Raw genomic sequence first — 7,329 nt, 5'->3', positions numbered from 1 at the left:
TCATCATTTGTATAACAACACCCCCTCAAGCTTTTGTTCTGGGCCTTTTTTTCATCTTCATTTACTTTCTTTCTTGGTTACTTCATTGGCTCCCAAGGAACTATCATAGATATACAGATGACTCCCAGTTCTATCTCTCCAGCCCCTGTTTCTCCCACAAGCTTCAGTTTCATATCACAAATTATCTGTTGGTCACTTCTAATTATCTAAAACTGAACTCATTTTCTATCCCCTTAAACTATCTCCTCTTCCACATGTCCCTATTCCTGCCCAAGGCACCACCATCCTTCTAGTCTGCGAAATTCATAACCTCAGCATTATCTTATATTCCTCACTCTCCTTCACCTTATCTATTCCATTAGTTGTTTCACATGGCTGCTTCTGAATTTATAACATCTCTCATATCCAACCACTTTAGTGTGGGCCCTCATCACCTCTCACCTAGACTATTGCAACAGCCTTCTTATCAGACTCCCTGCCTTAAGTTATTTTTGTTGTTGTTGTTGTTGGGGTTTTTTTGTTTTTTGTTTTTCGGCGGGGCAGTGAGAGTTAAGTGACTTGCCCAGGATCACACAGTTAGTAAGTGTCAAGTGTCTGAGGCCGTTTGAACTCAGATCCTTCTGAAACCAGGGCCGGTGCTCTATCCACTGTGCCACCTAGCTGCCCCATGACTTAAGTTTTGAACTATTCCAGTCTATCCTACATGCTGCTTCCAAAGTGATCTTCCTCAAGAGAAGATCTGACTATGCGATTTCGTTCCTCGATCAGTCAGTTGGCTCCTAGTTGCCTTTAAAGCCTTATTCAATCTGGTCCCAACCTCTCTTTCCAGGCTTATTGTATAACATATCCCTTCCTGTACTCTGATATCCATCAAAACTGGCCTTCCTTCTGTTATTCAAACAATGACACTGTACCTCCTAGAGCCCCCCCACCTTTCTTGTGTTTTTTTTGTTGTTGTTGTTGTTGTTTTGTGGGGCAATGAGGGTTAAGTGACTTGCCCAAGGTCACACAGCTAGAAAGTGTCAAGTGTCTGAGCCTGGATTTGAACTCAGGTCCTCCTGAATCCAGCGCTGGTGCTCTATCCACTGCGCCACCTAGCTGCCCCCCACCTTTCCTTAAGATAAAGCTCAGACCCTGTATTCTCTAGGAAACCCTTCTTCATCCCCCAGTCCCATTAGTATTTTCCCTCCCTACCTTGTATTTAAGTACTTTGTATTTATGGTGTATAAATTTCACAAGTATTTGTTGTCTCCCATTAGAACATAAGCCCCCTGCACGCAGTGATGATTTCGTTCTTTGTGCTTGTATTCTCAGCAGGTACTAGGTGTCAGCAAGCCTGGCACCTAGCAGACCCTTAATCAATACTTGTTATTTGACTAATTGATGGAGATTTCAAGACTGAAAGAGACCTTGAGGTCATTTAATCCAGTTCCACATTCCCATTTTTCAAATAACAGAGTTGGACCTGAAATTCTCAGGTGAGCTGGGTGAAGAAAACAAGTAGGAAAAGTCCCACACTGGGCCCTCAGTGTCACAAGGGACCTCTTGACAAAAAGTTATTATATTATAACATATATGTAATCTTATAAGAGTTATATAACACCTTAATAACATTTATTTGTCAGATGGTGTTCTTCTTTATAGGAGAGGCCTTGAGTACTTGGAAGGGTGAAGGAAGAGATACTGAATGGAGGAAAGAAGCACAAAGGGAAGAAAGAGGGAGGACTAACTAAAGATCCACTTTATTCATTCCTGATTTAGAGCTTACTCTGGTCTCAGAATTTCAATCTGATCATAGTAGCCTGGGGAAAAGTTCATACTTGTATCCCCTACAGGAGAAGGAAGTCAAAAGATTTGCTAGTGATTAGTTAGTGAAATAGTGAATTCTTTTAGACCAGTCAGAGGCTAAAAGATCAACAAAATTCAGGTGAAACATGATCGTATGGTAAGAGAATTTTAGTATTGCTACCACTTTGTCTGAGACAGCAAGCCCCATAATTATGTGAAGCCACCTTCTTTTTAGCTGAGACCTTTAAAAGTTTAGCTCAGTTAAATGACAAGAGTTTTTGGCTCAGCTCTATTACCTTAATTTACTTTAGCTGAGACATCTAACTTTAAACCTGGTGCTGTCTGGTTAATTTTTGGTCTATATGTCTGCAAATTCCAATTAAAATCCCCTGTTATTTGCTGATCGAATTATTACTTTACCTGATGTAGATCTTCCCCTTCTGCTATTGGCTCTTTGGTGTGTAAATCTTTACCTTTCCTTTTGCCCTCTGTTAAATCCCAACTGTATTCTTTCTTGCTGGTAGAACTAAAGAGTATATAAGATTTTTTTAAATGTTACTTATTGCCCATTGGTTTTTGTGTACCATGGGACTGTACTCTGAGAATGTAATAAACCAGTTATTAATTTTCTCAGTTATTAAATTTTTTCTGAATGTTGATAAGCATACTTATCAAATGAATCCCTGAACAATTTTATATCAATATTGCTTCCAGATTACTAAAGTTAGAACTCTCTTCCTCTCAGATAAAAAATGGTCATTACTAAGAGCTCAAAGTAACTCATTATCAATTATAGTGTTAAAAAAACATTGTTTAATATTAGGTTTTGGGGCAGCTAGGCGGAGCAGTGGATAAAGTACTGGCCCTGGATTCAGGAGGACCTGAGTTCGAATCCGGCCTCAGACACTTGACCCTTACTAGCTGTGTGACCCTGGGCAAGTCACTTAACCCCAATTGCCTCACCCCCCCAAAAATTGAAACAGTTAAATGATTTAATGGGCCTATTTCTCTCTCAGCATAGTTTCTAATACTTTAGAGGTCTTAAACAGCCTAGTTTTGAATGTAATTGTGAAGTATTTTAGCAAAATAAAAATGGAATAGATCATAGATAATGTGAATATGTGAGCTTCTAAGTCAATATGACCCAGGAATTCTTCTCTACTTTTGTGTGGCCTACATTTCTGTTTGAGGGTGACATCACTGCTTTCGAGAACTCTTTCTTGGTCCTCTGGTGAGTATTTCAGTTATAACTTATCTGCCCAGGATGCCAGCCACTAAGTGGAGCTTTGGTTGTTCAAGCCACTACTATTCCTATCAAATCAGAGATCTGGAATTGTAAGGGACCTTAGAAGTCACCTAGTCTAACCCCTTTATTCTACAGGTGAAGAAACTTAGGCCCAGAAAGGTGCAATGCCTTGCCTATTGTCATGCATGACAGGGTTATTCTCTGTTAACTGACTCATTCAAATAAGTACCATATTATAATGCTGTTTGTTCCTTTATCTTAAGGAAGGCAACTGGTATAGGAAAATGACAAATATTGGAGGGGATGTGGGAAAATAGAGATACTAATGAATTGTTGGTGGAATTGTGAACTGATACAACCATTCTGGAGAACAATTTCTAACTATGGCCAAAGGGCTATAAATCTGTACATACCCTTTGATCCAGCAATACCACTACTAGGTCTGTATCCCAAAGAGTTCATAAAAAAGGGGAAAGGACCTATTTGTATAAAAATACTTATAGTGGCTTTTTTGTGGTGACAAAGAATTGGAAATTGAGGGGATGCCCATTAATTGGAGAATGGCTGAACATATTGTGATATATGATTATAATGGAATATTACTGTGCTATAAGAAATGATGAGCTGGCGGATTTCAGAAAAACCTATAAAGACATATGAATTCATGCAAAGTGAAGTGAGCAGAAATGAACAAACAGAAAAAAAAATGCTGACCCTAGAAAATTTCTAGGATGACAAAGAAGATCAAAATACACCCTCAGAAGAAGATAACAAAGTCAAAGCTCCTATATCCAAAGTTTCTAAGAAAAATATGAATTGGTCTCAGGCCATAGAAGCACTCAAAAAGACTTAAAACAAAGTACGAAAGGTAGAGGAAAAAATGGAAAGAGAAATGAGAGTGATGCAAGAAAGTCATGAAAAAAGTCAACAACTTGGTAAAGGAGACAAAAAAAAATACTGAAGAAAATAACACCTTAAAAAACAGACTGGGCCAAATTGTAAAAGAGGTACAAAAAGCCAATGAGGAAAAGGAGGTACAAAAGCTCTCTGAAAAAGTAATTCCTTAAAAATTAGGATTGAACAAAAATTGTCTTTACATGTATCTTAGGAGAAATAAAATGTCATTAATGAAATTTTTTTAAAAAAAGAAAATACCCACCATTTTCATGAGCTATTGAAAAAATACAATTCTAGTCATGGAAACAGGTTTTCACAAAATGTATGGTGTTCCCTAATAGTGTGTTCACTTCAGGGATTTGTGTTGTCCCTCAGGTTCTTTAGGCTCAGGACTGAATGGTGCCCTTTATGCTTCTGGTCCATTTTCTGTTCTATAGATGACAACAGGACACTTGCTCAGAGATCTGTTGGTGGCTCTGTTCAGCCCTCTGAAGTAAGGTAAGGAACAGCTGTTGCTTACTGCCCTGGAAGGCAACATGTGAATATTTAACTTTTGTTGCCTATTGGAGAGGGCATATGGATATATTGGTGCAGGCCTGTCTTCACTATTAGGAAAACAATTCACACATGCACCAGTAATTATGGGTCAGGGATGTCATCTTATTCCACCAAGAATAGCAAATTATTTGTCTCAGTGATGGAAGTAGTCTAGCCCTGGATGATATGGAATGGTAGAAAGACCCATGGGTTGGAGTAGGAGGCTTGGATTTGAAACTTGACTCATCTATTTACTATCTCTGTGACCTTTCTTAAATTGCTACCCCCTCTCTGGACCTCAGTTTGTTCATTGATAAAATGAAATGAATTGGACTTAGGTAATTTCTAAGGTCTCTTCCAGCTCCAGATTTATGACCTTATAAATAGGAATAAAGAATCGGATTAAATGACCTTTCAGGGGTTTGACTAGTCTGCAAAGCTTTTCCTTGGTCATTTTCATTCATACATCTATAGCTTTATGCAGAGTATGTTACATAGCAACATGGTTGAAAAACATCCTCCACAGTGTATGTATATGAACTGGCAGAGGGACTGGCTGACATTTGCTAAAGCCAGTTTTCTCAGGAGGATTTGACATTTAATTCTGCTGAATGTCATCCTAAATGACTTGATAAGATGTGTCAGTAAGCATTATGAAAGCGCCTGTTCAGGAGCTTATGATGCCAATTTATTTGCAAAAATATACTTCTCCACACTAATTCTAAGTAATGACAGGGCCTTTTTAGGGTGAAAGCTTCCTTTTACTCTGTTCAGGGACACATTGTCACGACTATCATAGTGCCCTATGCCTGGCCTGATTCTGTGACTTGATTCCCAAACAGTAAATAGGAGGAGCTTAGAAGCAAGTGTATGCTTCATATACCTTTTGTAAAACAAAAGCTGATCTTGGAGCCTTTCCACATAACTCAATCCACTGGCATATGCTGTGGGAGGGATTAGTAACCAAATCACTACTCCACCCCCATTTGGAGTGTTTTGTGGTTTTGGTTTTCATTGTGAACCTAACAAATCCAAAAAAAAAAAATGCATATTCAGAAATGAAAAAGAGGATTGTATATGAAACTGGGTAATTATATAGTTTTTTAAATATATATTAGATTCAGTATAATAATACCAAACCTGCTCTGCTTATCTGTGTTTCCTTCTGAACTTTCTTCTGATTGCTTATGTACGTTTTTAGTTTCCTTGACTTTTAGTTTTGTAGTCTTTTGTTTTCAAGTTTCTCTTTCTCCTCTAACTTTCTAAATTTCTTCTTTTTTATTTGTTTCAGGTTTGCTATTTATTTTTGGTCTTTTAAATTTTAAACAAAATGTCTTTTTTTTGTTTATGAACTTAAACACCGACAAACATGACCATTTCCATGTACAAATGAAAGAAAAAGGATTGTATGCGAAACCGTGAATCTCTTTTACATACAGCTTGCTTTTAAAGGAAATGTTCAGTTGATCATAATAGTATCAACATTATCCTGTTTTTCTGTGTGCTGTTCTGAACTTCCTTCTTCTCTCTTCTGTATATTTTAAAGTATTTTGTTGGCATTATTTTCTTTTTGAAAAAAAATGTTTACCCCACTATCACAATGCACCTACTTCTCCCTACAAGTAAGTATAGGCTAACAAAACCAATTCCCACAGTGATTGTATCTGAAATTATAAGTATCATTTTACATCTAACCCCTCTCTGTCAAAATATAGAAAGCATGTTTCATTTCAGTCTAACAGAATCGTAATTAGTCTCATATTTCTTGAGTCTGTCACAGTTGTTTTCCTTTTTAGGCTATAGTAGGCATCGTATAGATTGTTGGCTTGGCTCTGTTCATTTTAGTCTGAATGAGTTCATATGAATCTTTCCAGGGTTCTTTGAATCCATCCCTTTCATGATTTTTATGTTGTTGTTGATCTCATTTGGGGTGTTCTTGGCAAAAATACTGGAGTGGTTTGCCATTCCCTTCTCCAGCTCATTTTATAAATGAGGAACTGAGGCAAATAGGGTTGAGTGACTTGCCCAGGGTCACACAGTAAACGTCTATCTCCCTGTCTCTGTATGGTCAATCTTTTTTTTTTTTTTTTTGGTGAGGCAGTTGGGGTTAAATGACTTGCCTAGGGTCACACAGCTAGTAAGTGTTAAGTGTCTGAGGCCGGATTTGAGTTCAGGTCCTCCTGACTCCAGGGCAAGTGCTCTATCCACTGCGCCACCTAGCTGCCCCTTATGATCAATCTTCTAAACCTGGAATGGCATTTTCCCCTCTGTTCCTTAAAGTACCACTTTCTACATCAAGGGGTATGGATCGTCAAGGGTCTGAGGATAGATTTTGAGGGGTCCACGAACTTTTATGGAAAAAATGCATCCTCGTTTTTTGTTTGTTTTTTGCTGGGCAATGGGGGTTAAGTGACTTGCCCAGGGTCACACAGCTAGTGTCAAGTGTCTGAGGCTGGATTTGAACTCAGGTACTTCTGAATCCAGGGCTGGTGCTTTATCCACTACGCCACCTAGCTGCCCCTCATCCTCGTTTTTAAAAAGAATTACAAGGGTGCTTGCTTTATCAGCACATATACTAAAATTGGAACGATACAGAGAAGATTAGCATGGCCCCTGCGCAAGGATGACACGCAAATTCGTGAAGTGTTCCATATATTTTTAGAAAAATCTGAAATTGTAAAGCTTGTATAAACAGAAGCTGAGAACTATCTTTACATGTAACGGGAAAAAAATAAAATACTTTATTAATTAAAAAAAAGAATTACAAGGTAACTGAAAATAAAAAGGACATTTTTTTGCAGGAGATGACACTAGTAGCTTGTGGAGATCAGGAAAGATCTCTTGTAGAAGGTAGTCATTGA

At 38.1% G+C, this 7,329-nt stretch overlaps 1 non-coding gene across 1 annotated transcript; it reads left to right on the top strand.

Annotated features, from left to right (window-relative positions):
• The first annotated feature begins 7,019 nt into the window (after positions 1-7,019).
• Positions 7,020-7,126, top strand: LOC122734213. The gene has a single exon (XR_006354019.1). It is a non-coding gene; the product is annotated as a U6 spliceosomal RNA (small nuclear RNA).
• The last annotated feature ends 203 nt before the right edge of the window (positions 7,127-7,329 follow it).

Source organism: Dromiciops gliroides, chromosome X, assembly GCF_019393635.1.
Source record: "Dromiciops gliroides isolate mDroGli1 chromosome X, mDroGli1.pri, whole genome shotgun sequence".
Lineage (NCBI taxonomy): Eukaryota > Metazoa > Chordata > Mammalia > Microbiotheria > Microbiotheriidae > Dromiciops > Dromiciops gliroides.
This window is presented reverse-complemented; position numbering and strand designations above follow the sequence as displayed.